This window comes from Hemicordylus capensis, chromosome 5, assembly GCF_027244095.1.
Source record: "Hemicordylus capensis ecotype Gifberg chromosome 5, rHemCap1.1.pri, whole genome shotgun sequence".
Taxonomy (NCBI): domain Eukaryota; kingdom Metazoa; phylum Chordata; class Lepidosauria; order Squamata; family Cordylidae; genus Hemicordylus; species Hemicordylus capensis.
This window is the reverse complement of record NC_069661.1, coordinates 116367477-116391544: the sequence shown is the minus strand read 5'-3', so window position 1 is coordinate 116391544 and position 24068 is coordinate 116367477.

Sequence of the window (24068 nt, the reverse complement as noted above, 5' to 3'; positions counted from 1 at the left end):
ACTACTCCATGGCAGTGGGGGCAGTGAAGAAATGTTATTTCTCTACCTCCATTGCATCTGTTCAGTGCACACAAGCAGCTGTTTCGTGTGGCAAAACATTGCTCCACACATCCACCCAGGTAATGGGGGAGGAATCATCTACAGCTCATTGCAATCAGTTTGCTTGCCACTTTGCAGATAAAGTCGCTCGCATTCGTGCTGACCTGGACTCCAGAGTTTTGGCAGTTCCAGCAGACGTGCCTCTGGTACCATCTGGTCCCATTGTGTTGGATTATTTTCAGTTGGTGCAGCCTGAGGATGTGGACAAGATCCTGGGCAGTGTGCAGGCAACACTGTATGCTCTTGATCCTTGTCCTTCATGACTAATAAAAGCTACCAGGGAGGGTAAAGGTAGATGGTTGGAGGTGACTATTAATGCTTCATTAAGGGAGGCCAGGATGCCACCGTGCCTCAAGGAGGTGGTGGTAAGACCATTATTTAAAAAAGCCCTCCCTTGATCCCTCCAACCTGGATAGACTGGTCTCTAACCTGCCCTTTTTGTGCAAGGTGATAGAGCGTGTGGTAGAGCTGCAGAGGGTCTTGGATGATACGGATTATCTGGACCTTTTTCAATCTGGCTTCAGTCCCAGGTATGGGACTGAGACTGCCTTGGTCACTCTAATGGATGACCTACGCCATGAAGTAGACAGGGGGAGTGCGTCCCTGTTGGTTCTGCTGGACCTCTCAGCGGCATTCGATACCATCAACCATGGTATCCTTCTGGGACGCCTCTTGAGTATGGGAGTCAGAGGTACTGCGTTGCAGTGGTTCCTGTCCTTTCCTGAGGGGAGGGTCCAGAAGGTGGTGCTGGGGGACTGCTGCTCGACTCCATGGCGACTGGCCTGTGGGGTCCCACAGGGTTCGATCTTGTACCCCATGCTGTTTAACATCTACATGAAACTGCTGGGAGAGGTCATCCGGGGACTTGGACTGAGTTGTCAGCAATATGCTGATGACACTCAGCTCTATCTCTCCTTGTCATCTGATCCTAGGGAGGAGGTAGATGTCCTGAATCGGGGGCTGGAGGCCGTGATGGGTTGGATGTAGGCTCATAAACTGAAATTGAATCCGGACAAGACGGAGGTACTGTTGGTCAGTAGGAGAGCCAGTCAGGATGAGGAGATTTTACGGGTTCTGGATGGGGTTGCACTCCCCTTGAAGAAGCAAGTACACAGCTTGGGGGTACTACTGGACCCAGCTCTGCTTTTGGAAGATCAGGTGGTGGCAGTGGCCAGGGGTGCCTTTGCACGGCTTCGGCTAGTGCACCAGCTGCGTCCCTTTCTCGAAAAGGCAGATCTGGCCACAGTTACCCATGCCTTAGTCACGTCAATGTGGATTACTGTAACACGCTCTACGTGGGGCTGCCCTTGAAGAATATCTGGAAACTACCACTAGTGCAAAACGCAGCAGCTAGGGTTTTATCCGGAGCTGCCCGATGGGAGCACATCACACCCATTCTGAAAGAGTTGCACTGGCTGCCAGTTCATTTCCGAGTCCAATTCAAGGTGTTGGTTTTGACTTTTAAAGCCCTTAACAGTTTGGGCCAGGGGTATCTGAGGGACCGCCTGCTCCCAAGGGCTGCTGCCCGCTTGATGAGGTCATCTGCGGGGGCTCTGCTCCGGGTGCCGACAATGCGGGAGGCTTGGCTGTCGTGCACTCGGGACAGGGCCTTCTCTGTTGCTGCCCCCAGACTTTGGAATGCTCTCCCAGTGGCCATTCACTCCTCAGACTCCATCACAGTTTTTAGAAAGCTTGTTAAATCTTGGCTTTTTATCCAGGCTTGTACATGATTGTTTTTATTGCTGCTTCTATGTGTTTTTATCCATGTATATTTTTTTATGCTTGTATTTTATAGATTTTAAATTTGGTTTGTTTTTATATTTTAGCTTAATATTTTTATTGTCATTTTATTGTATGTTTTTAAATTTTTGTAAACCACCTTGAGATTGTTTTTAATGAAAGGCGGTATATAAATCTAACAATAAACATAAATAAAATAAATAATGACCCAGTAGAATAATGAATTCATACAGCTGGATGGCCCAAGGTACTGCAGTGACTGACAAAATGCAGCCTTGTCACACAATTGTGCTGGGGGCCAGCTCCCTTTCAAAACTGACCCTTGAAAGCTTTGAAAGTGGCAAAGAGACAGGAATAAAGGATTGCTGCAAGCAGCCTCCTCTCCTTTCCTCTCCTCAGTCTTTTTGCAAGCTTTTCAAGGAGAGTTAGGAGAGGCACTCTTTGCAAAGCTTGTTCCAAGGGTCAGATCCAGGAGTGGAGCTACAATCAAACAAGGGGGAACAAACATCCTTGGGTCCCCGATAGAAGGAGCCCGCCATCCATGTGACAACTTGCTCTTTGCCCTCTCCCTTGTACTTCTCTAAATAACAAGACCCATCTTCACTTTTTTCCTAAGGCCCACTTCAGCAGTGCTACACCCTCAGTCAGATCAGTCCCAAAGAGCTGTTCCAATGGCAGTGGAAGGGGAATCTTGCTGCCCTGCTGGCACCCTATGAACTGCCACCTGAGGCAACAGCCTCATCTTGCCTCATGAAAGGGCTGTCCCTGTATAAGGAGTGCTAGAAGAGCCATGTCCACCATCTGCATGACTTAGTTTTCTGCTATAATTCCCAAGACAAATTAGCACCATTTCATGATTGTGCAATATGTTTCTAGACCCATTTCAGGCCAGGTTCAGGCCAGGCTTTGTGACTGAGACTGCTGTGTTAGCCCTAATTGACAATCTTCATCTAGAGACAGAGTGGAAATGTAACCTTGTTGATTCTACTGAACTTCACAGCAAGGCTATACTCATGATCATTACCGGGGCAGGGAGGGCAGGCAGAGGGGAAGGCAGGAATGGACCTACCTTCCCCCCAGATGATCATGACTCTCCTCTTCGGTAGGCTGCCACACACCCACTTGATCCATTTTGCATGGAGCTGTGTGGATCTCTGAAGACTGGACTCATTTTCCTGGCCTCCAGGAATCCCACAATACACTGCGCAATGAGCGTAGTGCATTGGGGGATTTCCCTAACTCTGTGTATACACATGACTAAAGGCCGGGAGAAAGTCGGGCTACCCATGAGGGCAGTACCAGGATCGGGGTTGTTCCCAGAGGTGCACATGGGCCCTAACTTGGGTTTGGCTGCTCGTGTGCACAGCCTCAGCTACTTTTGATAGGGTTGACCATCAGATTCCATGGGATCACCTGTTTAAACTGGGAGCTGGAGTCCAATAAAATACGATAGGGGTAGGGTTTGTATATTGAGATCAGTGACTTTAAAGCAGTATTCTGAGGAATCTCTAAAAACCTTGAAGCATGTTGGTTTTCCTCAATCAGAAGACCTACAATGGCAGAAAGGTTTTCATGAAAGACACCTTGACCACTATTACCAAACTTCTCCTGCAATCTGCAGCTATAGGAGACTGTTGGATGTGTGCTAGATAGCACTCAGTCGTGAAGGGTAATAGCTATCAGTCTGGCTGTCAGGCTGATTATGGGACTAAAACTACCTTGGTCACTCTGATTGACAACCTGTATGAGGAAAAAGACAGGAGGAGTGTGAACCTGTTAACTCTTCTGGATCTCTCAGGGACTGCATTTTGCAGGTAGCAGGTGCATCCAAGTATATACCATTTGCTTATATTTATATGCTTATCTGTTTTCCTCATGCTCAACTTGTATATTTGTAAATAAGCAGGTATTGCAAAACATTCTAAGAAATCCATAATCACCGATGTTTTACTCTACAGCTTATGCATGATTAGGCAGAATATGTATTGGTTTTTATGTTTTGGCCATTGGCGGTAAATAAAGTATCTATCTATTTGGTTTTTAAATAACTTTTATTTCTTCAACCATTGCATATACAAATCAATTCTAAATATCAGTACAATCCAATATTTAACCATTTATATAATATGTAACTTCAAATTTAAGAACTTGCTTGTCTCATATAATGATAGGCAACTTAACATTTCAACTTTTCTATTGTTCTTAATAGGACATATGGATGCATCCATAGTATCCTGTACTTTTATCATTTCAGGACCAACATGAACAGACTCTTCTTTCAGATGAACAAATGGTCAACTTGTCTTGCTTCTTGGACTTCAGCCAAGTCATATAGATCATGTTCTATGATTAAATCATTACTATAAAGATGGTATGTGTTGGGCTGGGGAGTTTCTATTTAAATCTTATTGCTAGTTCCCTCGCAGTTAGCAATAGCAATAGCAATAGCACTTACATTTATATACCGCTCTATAGCTGGAAGCTCTCTAAGCGGTTTACAATGATTTAGCATATTGCCCCCAACATTTCTGGGTACTCATTTTACCGACCTCGGAAGGATGGAAGGCTGAGTCAACCTTGAGCCCCTTGGTCAGGATCGATCTTGCAACCTTCTGGTTACAGAGCAGCAGTTTTACCACTGCGCCACCAGTTAATAAATGTATGATCATTTCTAAGTCATCTGGCAAAACAATAGTATTCAGATTAGGGGTGTGCAATTCGGGTTTTCGGGTGATTCGGCTCGGACCCGAGCCGAATCACCCCCGTTCTGTTTTGTGCCCGAATCTGGGTCACCCGAATCACCCTTGATTCGGTTCGGATTCGGATTTAATCCGAATCCGAATTGATTCGGGGAGTAAAAATGGGCCCAGGGGCAAAATTTTGGGGTGGGGTAGTAGTGCCCAAAGGGTACAGTCTACCACCCCAATTTCAGGGGGATTGGACAAAGTCCTGATTTTTTGTGAATTTTTAAAGTTTTAGTGACTTTGGGGCAGTTCTGGGGCATAGCATGGGATTTGGGCAAAAGGAGTGGGGTGGGGTGGTAGGGCCTAATGGGTGCAGGCTACCACCCCAATTTCAGGGGGATTGGGCAAAGGGCTGATTTTTGGAAAATTTTCAAAATTTTCATGTCTTTGGGGCAGATTGGGGCAGAAAGTGGGGCCTGGGGCAGAATAGTGGGGTGGGGCGGTAGTGCCTAATGGTTGCAGGCTGCCACCCCAATTTCAGGGGGTTTGGACAAAGGGGTGATTTTTTGAGAATTTTTGAAGTTTTGGTGACTTTGGGGCAGTTTGGGGGCAGAAAGTGGATCTGCCCCAAAATAGTGGGGTGGGGTGGTAGTGCCTAATGGGTGGAGGCTACCACACCAATTTCAGGGGGATTGGGCAGAGGGCTGATTTTTTGAGAATTTTTGAAGTTTGGGTGTCTTTGGGGCAGATTGGGGGCAGAAAGTGGATCTGCCCCAAAGGAGTGGGGTGGGCTGGTAGATAGTGCCTAATGGCTGGAGGCTACCACCCATCCCCAATTTAAGAGTGATTGGGCAGAGGGGGGAATTTTGGTGAATTTATTTTTATGAGGTTTGTCTTCATAAGGTGAAGTGTGCTAAATTGATTACTTCCTCATATTATTCATAGTAAAGAAAAGTGTGAAAAAGTGAAAGTGGGGTCATGAGAGTTGTTTAATTGAAAAAAATCTCATTTGCTATGATAGAATGAGAATTCACACCTCAGAAAAAACTTCTGAGGTGTGAATTCTCATTCTATCATAGCAAATAGATTTTTTTCAATTAAACAACTCTCATGACCCCACTTTCACTTTTTCACACTTTCCTTTACTATGAATAATATGAGGAAGTAATCAATTTAGCACACTTCACCTTATGAAGACAAACCTCATAAAAATAAATTCACCAAAATTCACCCCCTGCCCAATCACTCTTAAATTGGGGATGGGTGGTAGCCTCCAGCCATTAGGCACTATCTACCAGCCCACCCCACTCCTTTGGGGCAGATCCACTCTCTGCCCCCAATCTGCCCCAAAGACACCCAAACTTCAAAAATTCTCAAAAAATCACCCCTTTGTCCAAACCCCCTGAAATTGGGGTGGTAGCCTGCACCCATTAGGCACTACCACCCCACCCCACTATTCTGCCCCAGGCCCCACTTTCTGCCCCAATATGCCCCAATATGCCCCAAAGACATGAAAATTTCAGAAATTTACCAAAAATCAGCCCTTTGCCCAATCCCCCTGAAATTGGGATGGTAGCCTGCACCCATTAGGCACTACCACCCCACCCCACTCCTTTTGCCCAGATCCCATGCTATGCCTCCGAACTGCCCCAAAGTCACTAAAACTTTAAAAAATCGCCAAAAATCAACTATGAACGAAATCACCCGAATTTTTTGTGCCCAAAATTCGGGTGATTTGGCTCGTGCCTGAAGAAATTCGGGGGACATCAGGGGTGATTTGGTTCAGCCTCGAATCACCCAAAATTGTTCATTTCGGGCACAGATTGTTCTGTGCCCGAAATTTTTTGCACATCCCTAATTCAGATTGATAACAAAAAAGCACCACTAGTGGATCCAGAGGCAGCATATATCCAGTCATATCTTTATGGACTAACATTAGTAGCTAGTACATAATAACTTTAGCAGCTCCACTAAATATGAATAGAATTGTACCAATTCTACAACTCCAAGAAACATCACTTATTAATATTAGTAAAATATGTATAACTTTATAACCAAGAAAAGTTGTATACATGATTTACAGAACAAAATATATAAGAAATTTCTCCCGCCACCTGCGGATGTTGCCTAATCTGTGAGCCACTTCTGCCATTCCTTGGGCTTCTTGACACCCTCCCTTTCTGTTCCTTGATGGCAGCATCAGGGGATGGAACAAAGCCAGCTCTCTCACACATGCAACCATTCACATCTCCCAGCTGCCCTAGCTTCTGAACATGCTGGGATTTTAAAACTTCAGATCAGCAATGAGGGAGGCAAGTAAGAAGCGTCTACCGTCGCTAGGCTGTATGCCTCCTTTCTGACACTCGTCTCTGCCTCTCTCTCCCCCAAACTAATACAGGATCAACAGGATTGAGCACGTGGGGAAGAGACCAATGAAAAAGCCATCCACCTAACAATGGTAGAAGCTCCTATCTCTCTTCCCACAGTGCCAATCTGCAGTTTAAAATCCTGGCATGCCCACAGGCTAGGGCAGCCAGAAGATCGAAAGGATGGTGGGAATGAGGGAGGGAGCACTGGCCTCTGCCTTCAGATGCTGCCATGGGTATGAGTAGGCTGGGCCAGCATCAAGGAAGCATGGCCAGTGGCATCTTCACATGGCTTCAGGCAAAACCAGTGCTCAAGCCAGCACTTCTAGCAGTTGCTCTTGCCATTTCATAACGACCTCTACCATAACTACGACGATTCAAGGGTGGACAAACTTGGCCCTCCAGGTGTTGAACTACAATTCCCACCATCCCCAGCCACAATTTATTGTGGTTAGGGATGATGGCAATTTTAGTTCAACAACAGCTGGAGGGGCAGCTTCGCCCACCCCTGCTCGAATTGCTAATATAAGAGGTCCAATTTATTTTTATTTTTATTTATGTCAAAGCAGCCACACGGAACAGCTAATTTGAATGGGGGAACAGTACTGGAGGGCTATTAACCATTTCCTCCCATGAGGTTCCCTGATCTGAATCTCTTTGACCCAGCCCCACAAAAATGACTATCAGCTGCGGGAGCAGGGGTGGGGGGAGACTGCTGCAGTCTTTTGGATTCCTTTTTCTCGAGTTCTTCAAAAGCAGGGCCACTTCACAGGAAAAAGCACTGAAATCTTTTCTTGTGTTTGTGTTTATCTTTACAGGCTGAGAAGAGATAAATGGGAAACAACAGACAATGCTGCCAGCATCTAGGCAAATCGATGCAGCACCAAATTCAAAAGATGTAAAGCTTTTCAAACTGTTTTCCTCCAGATTCTGCTCCCAACATAGAGGACAGTCCACTTCCAATGGCTTCCTTAAACATAGGTCCACATTTGCAATAACCACATTTCCAGGAAATCTCATATACCTCATGTGGCTGGCTAGGTCTAGAGAGTGTCTGGTCTTTAACTATATGTAATTCAATTAATTGGTGAGTCCATCATTGAGCAGCTGAGGACTGGGTGCTCCCCTGCTATTTGTTGTCATAACACCATTTTTTCCCCTAAAGGATGAAGCTGTAAGGCTGAGGAACAAACCAACTGTGCCTGATTTATATGACTTTAGTTCCCATCCTTAACCAGAATCCTTTGCAGATGTCTGGCATTGTGTCTGGCATTACAGCTTTTCTTCAGATGGTCCCCACCACCACTGCCCCCATAACTAGAAAAAATAGTGCAGCAACAAAAATCATTAATAATAAAAACTGTGGCTCAGTTGCTGTGTAATACAGATCTTTGATAGTTTGTAAAACACACTGGTTGAAAAGATATAATAAAACCAGGACCTAACAATGATGGCTCAAATGCAGAGATTAGCCTGCTTAATCAAGAAAAGCAATGAGAGATATGGGTACTTTGCAGGGCCATGGGATCGTGGTGTCTAGAGTGGATATAGATTTGGAGGACTTGCTTTCAAATCCTTGCTCTGCCAAGAAGTTCACTACCATGGCTCACAATCTCTCAATCTCAACCCAACTTACCTCAAAGAGAAAAAATTGTTATGGGGTGGCTAACAAAAAAAGTTGTGTGTTTATATTATAATTATAATTATTATTTTATTAAAGGCTTGTGAAGATAACATGGGGTGACCATGCATATAGCCCTGAGCTTCTTCAAGGTTGTGTTTGTGTGTATGTATAGGGCTTGGGAAATGTAATAAATAAGTAAAGGAAGATGGTAGCATACATACTTCACATGTAGAAGATCATAGGTTCAGCCAGAAGCATCTCCACCCAAAAAGGACCTCAGATAGCAGGGCTGGGAAAGGAAATTCTTCCATTATCCCTCTCTTTAAAATTTTGCTGCCCACTCTAGTAGAAAGAGGCTTCTAGGGACTGTACATCAGCACTGCTTCATTCCCTTCATCATCCTTGGCTCCTGACGTGCACAAGCCCATCAATCTCCAGCTGGACTGTCATTCACTTTTCCAGTTCTCCCACTGATTACCAGAATTTCAGAAGCAGAAGAAGTTATGCAAACTAACCATCTGTAAGCAAAATTTGTGTAATGTGCACCTTAAATTTTAGTTTAGCACAAGCGTATATAGCCCGTTCTTATTGCTATATTTCATTCCACAATTGCTTTGTCCCTTGAGATGTCACTGCAGAACATAAAGTAGGCCCAGATGAATTAGCATTTCATATTAAGCTGTATTTTCCCCATTTGCCTGTCCAGGGGATGGCCTGAATACTGCTCTCAATTATGAAAACTTATCACCACTGTCACAATACCATCAGAGCATGTTGCTACCCTAATCCCTGTCTAGAATTAGAGAAGAATGGTATTTTAACTAACTCATACCCTTCAGTCAGATTTTTTTATAAGATCCACTTTTTGAAAAAGAGGAGAGAATCAGGTCCAAAGTATTTGCTTATTATAGACGTCATCTAACTTTCCATGAAAGCCCACCTTGGAGATGAGCTTAGATCCCTTGGGAGCAATATAAGACTTACGACTTCCTTCGCATTTTGATTCTCTGCTTTAAATCACTAGGAGATTAGCACATGATGTGTCAGGAAAGTGTGTTGTCATTTAACAAGCTTAAGCAGTGTTTGAAAAAGAGATATTTTTTGGCTAAACTGTGGGATTAGCTGGATAAGTGGAAGGAAAGAGCTTATGGGATAAGATGAAGGACTGAAGAATTACAGTCAGCTTTCCACTTGTTGTAACTTGGTATGTTTCATTTTCAATTTTAACAACCATGTCACTGTGATGGGCTTGGGAACCTGTTCTAGTTTCTAGTAATGTCTTGGACCCCAAGTTGCAAACCTTTTGCTAATAAGAACAGAAGAACTGCCTTGTAGAATCACACCAAAGGTCCATCTAGTCCAGCATTCTGTTTCTGTCTGTGGTTAGCCAGATGCCCCTGGGAAACTCACAAACCCTCTCCTGTTGTTTATCATGTTGTTTAGCTCTAGCATCTGGTGGTACTCAATTATGTTGCCTCTGTACATGGACAATCCAGTTAGTTATTGGGGCTGACTGCCATTGGTAGATGGGTCCTAAATTAATTGGTCTTCTCCTCTTTTTCAAATGAAGCCAGTGGTCATCACTGGTCGTCTCCTCCCGACTGCCATTGGTAGATGGGTCCTAAATTAATTGGTCTTCTCCTCTTTTTCAAATGAAGCCAGTGGTCATCAACCCACCTTGTAGATAAAAATGGAGGCATTAAAAAAAAGAAGAAGGCAGAGAACAGAGTAGTAGGAAAATGTTCAATACTCTCTGGACTCTTCCTCCTGAGAAGGTTTAAGATAGTATTAGTGAGGCTCTGTGAGATCTGACCAGGGATTGCAAATCTTCATCTCTCCCTAATTCTCTGTTACAAAAGCTATTCCTTCTCTGCCCATCATGTTTTTTTCTCTTCCAATATCTCTTAACCATCATCATGGACAGTCTCCCACTGCAGCCCCACAAAACTGAATTTGGTTGTGCAGTAGGTATGGCTGCCTGAGTGCCACACTTGCCATCATCCTTGTCTTTCAGCAAGTTTCTGTTTCATAGCCACACATTCAAATAACCTTGCTGAAGACCAACTGAATCAATAGCAATGTGCTGGATGGATCATGGCCAGTTTCCCTCTACTGTGTAGAATTAGTTAAAGAAGCTTAAATTTCTCATTTTAAAAAAACACACCCTACTGCAGCCCTTACAATGAGACAGGGGAAATGGAAAGATAAGCATCTGTGTGACTCAAATATTAAAGCCATAATCAAATTAAAGGATTACAAGCTTGAAAACAAGCTGTTTGTTAAAAGTAAATTGAATACGAAGCGGATGATACGAATCACAATCTGGTACTATTGCAAACAGAATCTGGCTCTCTGACAAAGGTGGGAGGCCTGGCAGGGTCTTTGCACAAAATCGGGCTTTAAAGATATGAGCACTTGAATATCATTGACTGCTCTTCCCAGCTGGGCTTAGAGATGCATTGGCAGAGGACTGACAAATACCCCAGGCCAGCACCTGTGCACATGGAAGCAAGCTAGCTAGAAGAGGAATCCCCACACGTGGGTGCTGTAGGGGAAGAATGGCAGTTCATTCCCCAAAAAGCAGAGCAAAAACAGTTTGGTGAGAAAGCAGCAAAGCAAGAGGTCTGGAGACACGTCTTTAATATTGAGGAACTACAAGGATTTATTTGGAGGGGAAAGTTACAAGCAAATGTGAAAAAGCCTGCAGCTTGGTTTCAGCTGTAGCTCATGGCTGAAGAGAGAGTCCAAAACAAACAGCCATCTCTGGAGAGACAAAATGAAGACTAACCCTGGAAGAACAAAGAGGGGAAGAGTCCAGCACTTTTATCCATGACCCTAACTCACCCACCTCATGGTCACTATGAGACATTGCAGCTGAGAGCTAATGCTGCCAGGGTCCTAGCTCCAACAGGTGCTATGTGAATCATTCCATTCTGCAGCCCAACTGCCAGGGCTTTTGTAACATCCTAATAGTGACTATTTGGGAGAAAGCAGAAGGTTGGATCTAATCCCCCCTTCCCCTTGATTGCTGAGCCACTCTAACCTCTGCTTCCCTGCCTTATTTAAAATAATTGCTATCCTGCCTTTACACTAAAACAGCTCTCAGAAATTTTCCCAGATCCAGAAAACATATATATAAAGTTATAGATTGATAGATCCCAATTACGAAAATACAATAAAATAAAAACACAACACAAAAAACACTAATATAAGCAAGCAAACAGCACCAACAGGCCAATGATAACAGATGCCTGTAAAAAGTTCTGGCACTACTAATATCACCTTTTTCTCTTCCACTCTGCCCCTCCTTCAATGTTGCATTAATGCAACTGAGTGACAAGAATATATTCCCAAAGACCATTGCTGAACTTTGGTAAATACTGCTTCTCAGGATGGTTTAGGAATCATTAATCTGAGTTCTCTGTGAGGAGATGGCATCTATGTCCACTTGAGAAAACTTTCAGCCCTCTGGATGCCATGACAACATAAACATTACTTCATCTGTACCCTATTACATGGCCATAATTTTTAGACAGGTACAGACAATGCCACCTTCATTAGCAATTACTACTGCTGTTAATATTTTACTCCACCCTTTTCCTAAGGGTTCATTTGTAAATGTTTAATAAAGAAGTTAGTGTTTGAGCTGTAGGTATTTGAAAAGATAATTACCTGAGTATTTGTCAGAGGTTGGTTCATGCATACAAGTACATAACTTCTTTTTTTTACAGTTTATTATTATTTGATGAACAATCAGCAGCTGAGTATATGAACTGACTCCATCTAAAAGACAGATGAAATAAAAGAGAAACTGTAAATGTGATATCTGTGAAGGCCTAGTCACTCATGTAATGTAGTAGTAGTAGTAGTAGTTCTTTTATTGCAGCCATAGGCCAAACAGTTAACTCATGTAATGTGATGATCATCCATATGTGAACCAGCCTTTAATCCCACTTGAATATTGGAAGGGAGGTGCTTTAGAGAAGGGAGGTGCTTTAGAGAGCTTCAGCACCAATGCGAAATTATTCATTTCTGTGTCATTAACTTTAAAACATAAGAACAGCCCTGCTGGATCAGGCCCATGGCCTATCTAGTCCTGCATCCTGTTTCACACAGTGGCCCACCAGAAGCCCACAGGCAAGAGGTGAGGGCATGCCCTCTCTCCTGCTGTTGCTTCCCCTTTTTTAAAATTGGAGTTACATTAGCTATTTTCCAGTCCTCTGATACAGAGCCTGATTATAGGTACAAGTTACATATTTTTGCTAGGAGATCTTCAGAACTCTTGGGTGGATGCCATCTGTCCCTAGCAATTTGTTAGGTGTATTTTTAAAAAAATATATAGTTAGAAAATATTCTCTCATCACTTCAAATTGGCCCCATTCTTCAGCCTCCAGGCCTGAAAAGCTCAGTTCCAGAACAGGTATATGCTCAGTACCCTCCTCAGTGAAGACAGATGCAAAGAACTCACTCAGCTTCTCTGCAATCTCCTTATCCTCTTTAATAATCCTTTTCACACCTCTTATCATATAAGGGTCAACTGCCTCCCTGGCAAGTTTTCTGCTTCTGATATATTTAAAGACATTTTTGTTATTCCCATGGACACTTCTAGCTATATGTTCCTCAAATTCTCTTTTTGCATCCCTTACTGTCTCCTTGCATTTCTTTTGTCAGAGTTTATGTTCCTTTCTGTTCTTTTCATTTGAGCAGGACTTCTGTTTTCTGAAGGAAGTCTTCTTCCCTTTCATAGCTTCCCTGACTCTACTTGTTAGCCGCGCTGGCACCCTCCTGAACTTGGTGGTACCTTTCCTCCTTCATGACATACATTCCAAAAGACTTTCATATTTCCTTTCAGTCCTTGTTTTGTCACCCATAATGTTTCTGTGGAGGACTCTGGTCCTCCTAGGGTTTTATAGATTGTTGGATTCTATCCCTTCTGTGACATACAGTGCTACCCCACCCCAATACACCCTCCCTGTCCTTTCTGTAGAGTTTTTATCCAGGAATAAAAGTATCCCACTGGTTCTCACTGTTTCACCAGGTTTCTGTTATGCCCACTTTATCTATGTTTTCATTAGCAACCAAGCACTCCAGTTCACCCATCTTGGCTTGGAGGCTCATGGCACTGGTATATAAACACCTATACACCAAGCGTCTTACCTGGCGTTGGTCTTTGACCTTTTTGACCAGTTGTCATATGCTTCCATCTGATCTTCTACTGGTTCTACTCTGTTCCCTTCTTGTTTATCTGAAACATTTGTACCCTTTTAAGCGCCAGCAGTCTGGTTCCATGTTGGTTCAAGTGGAGCCTCTCCCTTTTGTACGGGATTCACTTGCCTCAAAATGTATCCCAGTGCCTAACAAATCTAAACCCCTCCTCTTGGCATGACTGTCTCATCCACACATTAAGACCCTTCAGATCTGCCTGTCTTGCTGGTCCTGCACATGGAACAGGTAGCACTTCAGGAAACACTACCCTGGGGGTCCTGGACTTAAATATAGGAACATAGGAAGCTGTCATATACTGAGTCTGACCATTTGTCCATCCAGTTCAGCATTGTCCACACAGACTGGCAGTGGCTTCTCCAAGGTTACAGGCAGGAATTTCTCTCAGCCCTATCTTGGAGATGCCAGGGAGGGATCTTAGAACCTTCTGCTCTTCCCAGAGTGGCTTCATCCCCTAAGGGGAATATCTCACAGTGCTCACACATCAAGTCTCCCATTCATATGCAACCAGGGTGGACCCTGCTTAGCTAAGGGGACAAGTCATGCTTGCTACGCCAAGACCAGCTCTCCTTTCAAATATGCTACCTAAAAGCCTACATTGGGCTTCAAGGACCTTCTGACTACAGGTCACAAACCCTCTATGTCCTTAATGATGAAATCACCCACAACTAAGAGGCCCCTAACCCCCATAGGAATATCCTCTGTGTGAGAGGATATGGGTGCATCACCCAAGGAAGGGGTCCCTTCACTTGCACAGAAGCCTATGCACAATCTGTGCCTTGCAAAAATGGAGGCTAGTGATCACAGCACATGCATAGGCTCTTTTGCAAATGAGACCTCAAATGTGTGTGCAGTGAGCAAACTCATCCCCCAATTTCTCTCCCACAAAATCATTTTTACATGGAAATTAACTGCTGTTTAGGGCTTATGTCTACAGTAATCAAGTGGAGATAAGCCTGTCCTTTATGGTTTAAGTAGCTAATGTTAGTTTTTAGCTTCCTTTTGAATTATTGGGGGTCTTTTATAGGCCACTGCTCCCTGTAAGTGGTTGTCATTGTCTATTGTTTTGTGATTTTATTGATATTGCATTCCTGCCAACCTGGGTGCTTTTAGAACAGGAAGGTGGTATGGGAAAGTTTTTATATAAATAAAAGAAATATAGTCTGGAGCCTGGGTCAGAAGTTTATATGCAGGCCTGTAAATCTGACTACAGACCTATACATAAGCTTCTGACCCAGCCTCCAGTTTATATTTATGTTCAGATTCATTTTCCAGGAGGGAAGGCAGTTAAGAAAGGCTATGGGAAAGAGTAGATTAGGGCTCAGCCATGTATAACCAGGCATTTAAGTTCAATGCAAAAGAAGCCAAATTGGCATTTGGAGATAGAATCCAGCACAGAGACAAAGAAGCTACACTTCATATTCCTAGGACAGAAAGCTTGTGCAGACCCGGAAAGTTAATACCAGATGACCTAAATGATCTGTGTGCAGATAGATCAGAAGTTTTGACAGGAATGTTCCTGCAGGAATGTTGACTTCAGTTTGTTCTTTTGCAGGCTAGCTGTAGGTTTTCTTGTGCAAAAGATCTATAATAGTCCCTTGTTCCTTCCAAGGCCTTCTCCTGTCCGGCTGTCAGCAAGGCTTCCTTGGAGGATGAACCGACGGACTCATGATCCAAGGGGAAGGCCACCCCTGAGGCAGAAGCTACCTTGGAGATTGTTGGGTTTGATAAGGAACCCCTGACAGGGAGCCAGAGGCACCTGTATGTCAGGAACCCTGTGAAGGAATGAGGTCTGAACCTCCTCTTTTTGTATATGAGACTTCTGTATTGCTATTTGTTTGTTTGTTTGTTTGTTCGTTTAAAACATTTCTACCCCGCCCCTCCAGTACATTACTGCTCGGAGCAGCTCACAGCATTTATAAAACAGTTACAATATAAAATCAGACTAATAAAATTAACCAAATTAAACAAGTCAAAAATCCAAGCTAAAACCAGAATCAAAATTAGCTTTTAAAATTCCAAATTAAAATCTTAAAGCTAAAAATTAAGAATTATAAAAACTAAAGACTAAAGAACCTATGTTAAAAAGCTGAGCAGGGGTCAAAAATTTCACAGCTGGTGTTCTACAGTTTGGTTTTGCAGGGAGAAGAAGTATAACTGGTTTGATTTGGGAGGGAAGAGAGGGTTTGATTTGAATGGGTCTGTTTTAAAATAATGGAGGGAACCTGAGTTGTGTTGATTAGTTTGTTTGGGGGGGGGTGGAGGGAAAAAGAGAATATAAGGAGGCTGACTTCATCAGAGTTCGGTGCAGTACAGGTTGGCGAGCAGAAGAGTCCAAGTGAAGGAGTTGCTGTCACCATCAGAGAGAATCAGAGCTGGTGCTGGAAAGAGAGCTGAGAAATCACCAGGAGAGTTGTGACTCTCTGGAGGACTGTATCACTCCTAAAGCAGTTGAAGAAACAGTCTGGGATTGAACTCCCAGAACTGGGAAGGAAGAGCGGGACCTGAGGCTGAACAAGGGACAAACCAGGCGTGCTGCAGAAGATGACCATGAGTAATTGCAAGAAGACTCTTAGTGAGGGCCCAGTAGTAGTGCAGGATAGATTGGAAGTGTTTTGCTCATATTTTATTTCTTCCTTATGCTTTTATGGTTGCTGTTTTGTACTAAGTTTTCCAAAATAACTACTGTTTTGAATTGAACTATTAAGTAAAGATGTCTTGTTTTGAAGTTTAAAGTTTGTAGCTTCTATCTGTTTCCCCACCCCACACTTAGAAGCCTTTCCACCCGACCTAACCTTCAATGAGACAGAGGTTTGGAAGGCTGTTTTAGTAGACCCATCCCGAAGAAAAATATTTACAAAAGTCTACTTAGTGGCAGTGATGATCACGGGGCTGGTTGAGATCGGGCTGTGATGTGGTGGCAGCATCCGTGACAAACCCCCTGCAACAGATGCCATAAGAACACAGGTAAATGAAACCCCCAGATGCCACTGCTCCTGAACCCTAGCTGGTGGAGCCACCTTTCCCCACTTTGCCCTAGGGGGTACCAAGGCAGCACTGGCCTCAAAACTTTCTTCTAGGGGAGAACCACCCTCATCTCCACCAGGAGGACCCAAAGAAAGGTACCAGCACCAAGCTCAGCTGGCGCTACAACAACTCCGTTGAAGTGTACGCCTTGCAGCTCAACAGCTCATCAGACCCTTCCTTGTGTGGAAGAGTCTACACTAGAAGAGGAAGCAGTGATACAAATAGAACCCTGAGCAGCCAGAGGAAGGGAGGGACGTGCTGGCTGCCATTCAAGCCCTGTCTTCTCTCAGATCAGTTGCTGGTTCAACATCTCTCCAAGCTGTATCCTCCTAGCTCAGTCTCTGGCCTAGTAATTGTAGGGGAAGAATGGCAGCTCAACTCCCATTAGCAGGGCAAAGCTAGTTTGGGGAGAATTCAGCAAAGCAAGAAGTCTGGGGACAGTTCTTTGTTTGAAGAATAAGAAGGATTTATTTAGAAGTTACAAAAGGGTAGGAAAGCTGAGCTTAAGGCTGACAGGGGAGAGAGACCAAAAAAAAAAAAGCCATCTCTAGAGAGACAAAATGGAGACTAATGCTGGAAGGAGTATTAGCACTTTTATCTAATGCTAAATGGAAAGGAGGGAAGGAGTCCAGCACTTTTATCCATGACCCTAAAAAACCCCAGTGGTCACTATAAGACATTGCAGCTGAGAGCTGATGTTGCCAGGGCCCTAACTCCAGCCGTAGTCTAGCTTGTTCTAGTCAGCATTGCCCAAGGATCATTCTGTTCATGCCTACCTCCAGAGTTCATCCCTGACTGCTCTGACCATCCAGGAGCAGCCCCAGCAGTGAGCTGCTGTACACTGGAATACCAGGGGGAAGCAGGACACTGACTGTATATTTGTATATTTGTGATCTTTAATTCCTTCTCGCAGCAGGTCTTTCAAACACTTACAGCTGTAGAGAAGTAGATTGGAACCTTATCCTCCAACTGTCTTGTGTGGCATGTGGGTACTATCTCTTTAAAAATTATACAGCCCTGTTGGTCTCTCTCCAGAACTGTATGCGTGGAGTTTGCCAGGTATTCTAGTCAATGTTGGGGCCATATCAGAGGAACACAGCCCTGCACACATAATAATGTGGGGATGTGCTGAGAATGTGCCTGCCTTGACATAACCAACTTCCCAACATGGTCTTGGGGTATCTTTGAATCATGTGAGGGAGTGCTCATCTGAATTGCCACTATATGCTATGTTTTGGAATGCATGTGGAGAGGTGATTCAGATGACCATGTGACTCTCATGTGACTAAAGAATGCCCTGAAAGCCTGTTGGGACATCCACTCGTGACATCAGGGTACATCCCCAACGTTACCACATGTGCAGATCTGTGCTAATCAGAACTGGCCCTTGGTCTTGCAAGTGCCTACAGAGCTCTCCTGGTTTGTTCTTGTTCAGTTAAGGAACCTGTTGCTACAAACTGGTGATCTGGTTACTTTTGCCTCATGAGCCTGGTGGAAAGAAACTACCATGGTGATCCATAACCCAAAGGACTCACAGCCCCAGGAAGACATTACAGTCCTGATTTACCGACTTATTTAATTACCATCACCATCCTTATCCTTCACCTTGCCTAGCTGCTTGCTCCATCCACTCTTTAACATCCTGCAGAGAGGTTTGGACAGTCTTTGGCTCTGTCTGTTAATGAGGCATCAGGGACTCTGCTGCTTCCACTCCAGGGGAAGAACTATTGCAAAAGGTAGGATTTCTTCCTCTGGTAATAGCTGGAGCTGATGGTGGTTGCCCCCATCCTTTCTGCAGGACATGTGGAGTGTGTCTTCTAGATGCCAGCTTGAGCCAATCGAGCTGGCCAGGCTGCCCTTTATCTGCATTGGGAGATAAGTAGGGAGAAGGTCAGATGGAGCAGGCAGGCTGGGCAGGAGAGCAGAAAGAGACAGTAGCAAGATGCATAGCTTGGTGAACCTTTTGGAAGGAGAAGCACTTGGAAAGAAGACTCATGAGCTGCAAGTTGTGACTCAGCTGGGATATGCAATCCCAAAAGAGGGACCAATGAGGAGGAAGAGGAGGAGCCAGTGCTTGCAAACCATCTGCTCCTGATCTGAGTTGCTGCAGAGGGTGATGTGTGGTGGTGGTGTTTAAATAGTTATACACCTAATATGTTGGACTTCAGATTTTGTACCCCGTACAACAGAGGAAGTTTAATGATATTGGAACAGTTTGCATTGAAACTCTTAAGAAACTGAACGTAATGAGCAATTGGACTTAATGAGCAATTGGGTCATAGCCAAAAATTGCTATTGCCTGGGAGATTCCTAAAATAAACTGAGAGATTATCTTAACATTTTAGTGTGGTTTCAAATTTGGATAGCATGTGAAGTCTTCAAGGTTTTGCTTGAATCCTCAGGTTTCCCTAGCTGTACACATTCCAGGATTTATCTTTCTAAATGGTCACATCTGCTCAAATTACTGAATTTCTTCTATATTCTTTTTTTTAATTATTTAATTGTGGCTCGACCCATCTGCTTTGGAAATCTTAAATAATGGGCTCTGCATGAACTACTTTCTATTTGTGGCATGCTTGTAGTCAGAATTCTATGCCACCACGCCTCTCAAGTTGCTTGGCCATGCCCCCTTTCCATTCACAGGCATGTTCCTATTTTCATCAGTAAAATGTTGGCAGGTATGTAGAAACCATGCCAGATCCATCCATGGGGGTCCCAGGCAGCTGCCTCAGCTTGCCAACCGTGTTTGCAGGCTTTCTGATATCTTAGATTTCAAAGGGGCTCTATAGGGCCTCAATATGCAAAACCAAATAACAATCCAACAACATAGGCTGAGATAGTTATCATTGTATTTGGTAGATACAAAATATTTATTCTCTTTATTTTATACATTTGTAGCCCAGTTTGCCACCAAATGCCTCTTAAATTGAGCTACAAGAGACAAAATTAGAAAATAATTCTGTTTAAAAACAACAGTGGGGTGGGAATCAGAAAAAAAGCCACAACTAAAAAATCTTTCCAGTTCCAGTTTGCAAGAAAATATACCACCCAAGCTACTTAGGTCACATTATAACCTATTGTGTACTTTACAGATGGTGTATACATGAACCACAGTATAAAAGTGTTGTCCTCAATAACACCCACTTTTACCATATTTCAATTTTTTGCAATGCATAGCACAATCCATACAACTAAGAGGCTAGGAAATTGCATATTCATGAGTCAGGGATCAATGACAAAGATCAAAGTATTGTTGTATTGATCACAGGATTTTTTCCTCTTTCATTGACATAATTAAACTAAATGGTTTTGCAGTATCTGAAAGCAGAGATCACCAAAGGCAAGAGAGTTTGCCTTCAGTACCCACTTTGATATCAAAATTTGTCTTAAGGGCATGAGACTATTAACCAATAGATACATTCTCATATGTAAATGGTGTGTGTGATGTAGTGGCACCTGAAAAGTAACCATAATGAGGACTGATATTTTAAAAACCATCTACAGAGAATTTAAAAGGAATGATTCATTGGTTTTTCACTCTTCTAAAAAATGAAAAGAAATCTTCTAAAAAGAATATCTTAGAGAAGCCACCTGCCCTCCAAAATAATAATAATAATAATAATAATAATAATAATAATAATAATAATGGTATTTTATTGAATATAACTCAGTTTTATCTGAATTGTAATAATCACATGCCAAGTTGCCAAGGTCTTCCAAATTCTGCATCAAAAAAGATAAATTTTGCAACCTGTATAAACAATTCAAATTGAGCAAATTTGCATTTCTCTTTTTTGCCTAATTTATTCTGTCTCTTTATAGTATTGCATATTTTATTCTGGCCTTGCTAGTCATAGGGAGAGACACTGTTGGGCACTGAAACTTGCAAGCATATATTTAAGCCATATAAGGGCTAGAATTTTGTCTTGAAAAATCAAGGCTAAAGTTCTCAAGACACTGAATTTGACACTCAACTGTGTACCTTTTTATTTAATTTACTACTATTAGTGGTGGTAGTAGTAATAATATATAACTTTTTAGTGAAAAAGTTCTCAAAGTGATTTACATAGGGGGTGGGGAATAAGATGGTGCTCTGTCCCCAAAGGGCTCACAATCTCCCCCCCCCTCTCTCTCTCTCACACACACACACACACACACACACAACATACACTATAGATATCATTCTGGATGGGATGCTGTCACTGGAGTAATGCTGTGCTGGGACGCTGTGCTTTTTAACATTCCCACAGAACTGCAGCACTTACATAGGCCTGCATAAATTTTTAAAAAATTTAAAGAGCAGCTCCCAAACCCTAAACACTTTTATTCAGAATTAAATCCCATTGATTGTAGATATATTTACTTCCACATAAGTGTGATTAGGGAAATGACTTAATGGCACCAAGGGGCATGATGGGGAAGAACAGTTTAGTGGCCTCCTACCGATATCATTCCATGATCAGAACCACCCACTATGCATGGGGGGGAGGGGGGGTAAGTGCCTACAGATAATTGTTCGCCCCCTGGCCAGGGGGAGAGGACTTGATGTCAGGGGCTTCTGTAAAAATTACTGGATTCTGGCAAGAGTGCCAGAGAACATGGAGGAAGATAGGAACATGACTCTAGCTCTCTGCAGGTGTTATGAAAAATCTGAAAGTTGTAACTTGGTACAATGCCCAAAAGAGTGTACTAGCAAACCCTCCCCCTCCTCTCACTGAGGCACTTTGTAGTCCCCTGCCTTCGTCCCGGAATACAGCATTTTTCCCCCGGAGACAAACACTGTACCCAGAGATAAATCTTTTCCATGATCCAGAATTTTCCCCTCTCCAGGCAGCTTATCTATTATATGTAGAAAGAGTTATGGGATGTAGGGGTGATTTTGACTGGCAAAAGAAGGCTGGGTGGAAATGGTTAAGCAACCTCCTTGCAGCAATTTTCATTTTTTTAAAAATCCAGGGAAAGTGGCATGCAGCTTTATGTACTATGTAGTTTGGACATAGTCCAACAGAGGAAGAAGGGTGTCTTCAAGATATTAAGTTGTCTTCAAGGTATCAAACTAATAATACTAGCTTGATGGGAAGCTATTGCTGGTTGGAACATTGTTGCTGTTGCCAGTCCTCTGAGATTGAAGCCTGTGTCCTCCTCCATGGTAAAGGAAAGGGGGACTACCAAGACACCAGTTGCTGACTGGTTCTAATCTTCCTCAGGGGACCATGGTAGGCATCAGTAAAGGTCTTCCTCGGGGCTCCGGGCCCTTGGTAGATACTGGAGTTGCCACAGCCCAGCCCTGTTCAGTCCAAGATTACTTCCTTAGGGCTGTCCCTCATGATTACTGTTATGTGTATTGGCTCAGAGTCAGAGCAGGAGGATTCACCTGCTAGTAAGGGCTCAGAGGCACAGCAACAGGATTTGGCAGGGAGACCAGACTCTGGAGCTGAGGATTCGCAACAGCTGCCAGACATGATTTCTGATGGGGAGGAGCCTGGGATTTCACCTGTCTTGAGAAGGCGTCTCAAGAGGCAAGCTCAGTGGGAGTCACGCAGGAGTGGGAGATCACAAGAGAGGAAGCTGAAGTGCTGACTCAGGGAAGCCTGATTGGCTGCTGGTTCTCTTGAGCCATATATATTTAGCAGTCTCTCACTTGCTCAGATGCTGTTTGCAACTTTCGCTGGCGGCAGACAGTGTGCTATTTAAATTCCAGACTTTTCTGAGTTCCAATTTGCCTTGTTTATACTTTCCTGCTTTGTTCCGTTAATTCCTTGTTCTGGTGTTCTTCACTCCTTTCATTCCTTGCTTTGTGATTTCTTTTCACTTATTACTCAGTTATTGTTAGAGTGGGGTACCTAGTTCAGTTCAGGGGACTTAATTCATTTACTATTTTCTTTGTGAGCCTTTTCTTTTCTTTTTTCTTTTCTTTTCTTTCCTTTTCTTTTCCTTCTTGCAGTTTCGCTGCTGCTTTCTGTTATCTCACAGGGGAAGTGCTGAAGGGGGTTGTAAATCCTGTTGGGTCAGCCAAGCTAACAGATTTATGACATTATGTCAGTTAAACAAAAAGCGGAGATCCTAATGAACTCAGGATTTGGCCGCAGCATCCCCTCTAACAGGGAATTCCAGATGTTGTTGACTACAACTCCCAGCATCCCCAGCTGCAATGGCCTTTGGATGGGAATTATGGGAATTGTAGTCAACAACATCTGGAATTTCCTGTTAGAGGGAACACTGTTTGGAAGTGTCTTCTCAGCCCTTTTTAAAGCTGTCAGAGATGGGGAGGGCTCTTATTTCTGCAGAGAGTGCATTCCAACACATTGGGGCAGCAATTGAGAAGGCCCATCCCTGAGTAGTCACCAACAAACTGGATGACCTCCCTGGATGACCTCAATAGGAGCGGTGCTCATAACGGAGAAGGTGTTCTCTTAAATACCCTGGCTGTTATATAAGTTTCTCTTATACACTTACTTGTTGCTTTTGCTGTGAGGTATTGTTTTTATAGCTGCCTCCCTTGTAAAGCAATCTTATGTTTGTTTAACTAAGATTTATTCAGAAACAACTCCAGTTTTCTCTTTCTGCTTTCCCTCCTTTTCCTTTCTGACTCCACCTCCATACTCTCTACAGGATCCCCACTGGGACAAACTTCTAATTAACAAAACAAAAAAAATTGCTAGATAGAATACAATAGATATGTTGGCTGACTTGCTTACTTGAGCTATCAGAATTATTTTATTCAACCATTTTCCAAGGCCCTTTGATACAGTTTGGTATCTGTAGCTGCTGCCTTCAGTCTTTCGGGTCTTCTGCACTTTTAACAGCAGCATAGCTAGCAAAAAGTCAATGGATAAAGCTTTTAATTATGGCATCTCGATACTAAAAAAAGCTTGTTCTCTTGAATATAAAGTTTTCCACCTGCATAAGACGTACTAGTACAAGAAAGATCAAGAAAGCTATATTCTCTATTTTTAAAAGAACGTGTTTTGTTACAAGAGATTACAACTAAAGTAAATAAAACATAAACAGAACCTTAACTGAGAATGTTAATTAAGTACAAACATCGTATTTGGATGTAAATACAAATTAATATTTTAATTTTGTCATTTTTATAGTATTGTTTTACATTTTGTGTAAATTGCCTTGGGATTGTTTTAATGAAAGGCAGTATAGAAATTTAACAATAAAATAATAACAATAAATAAATAAAGTAAATCTTATTGAAACTAAAGGTAAAGTGTGCCGTCAAGTCAATTTCAACTCTTGGCACCCACAGAGCCCTGTGACTTTCTTTCGTAGAATACAAGAGGGGTTTACTATTGC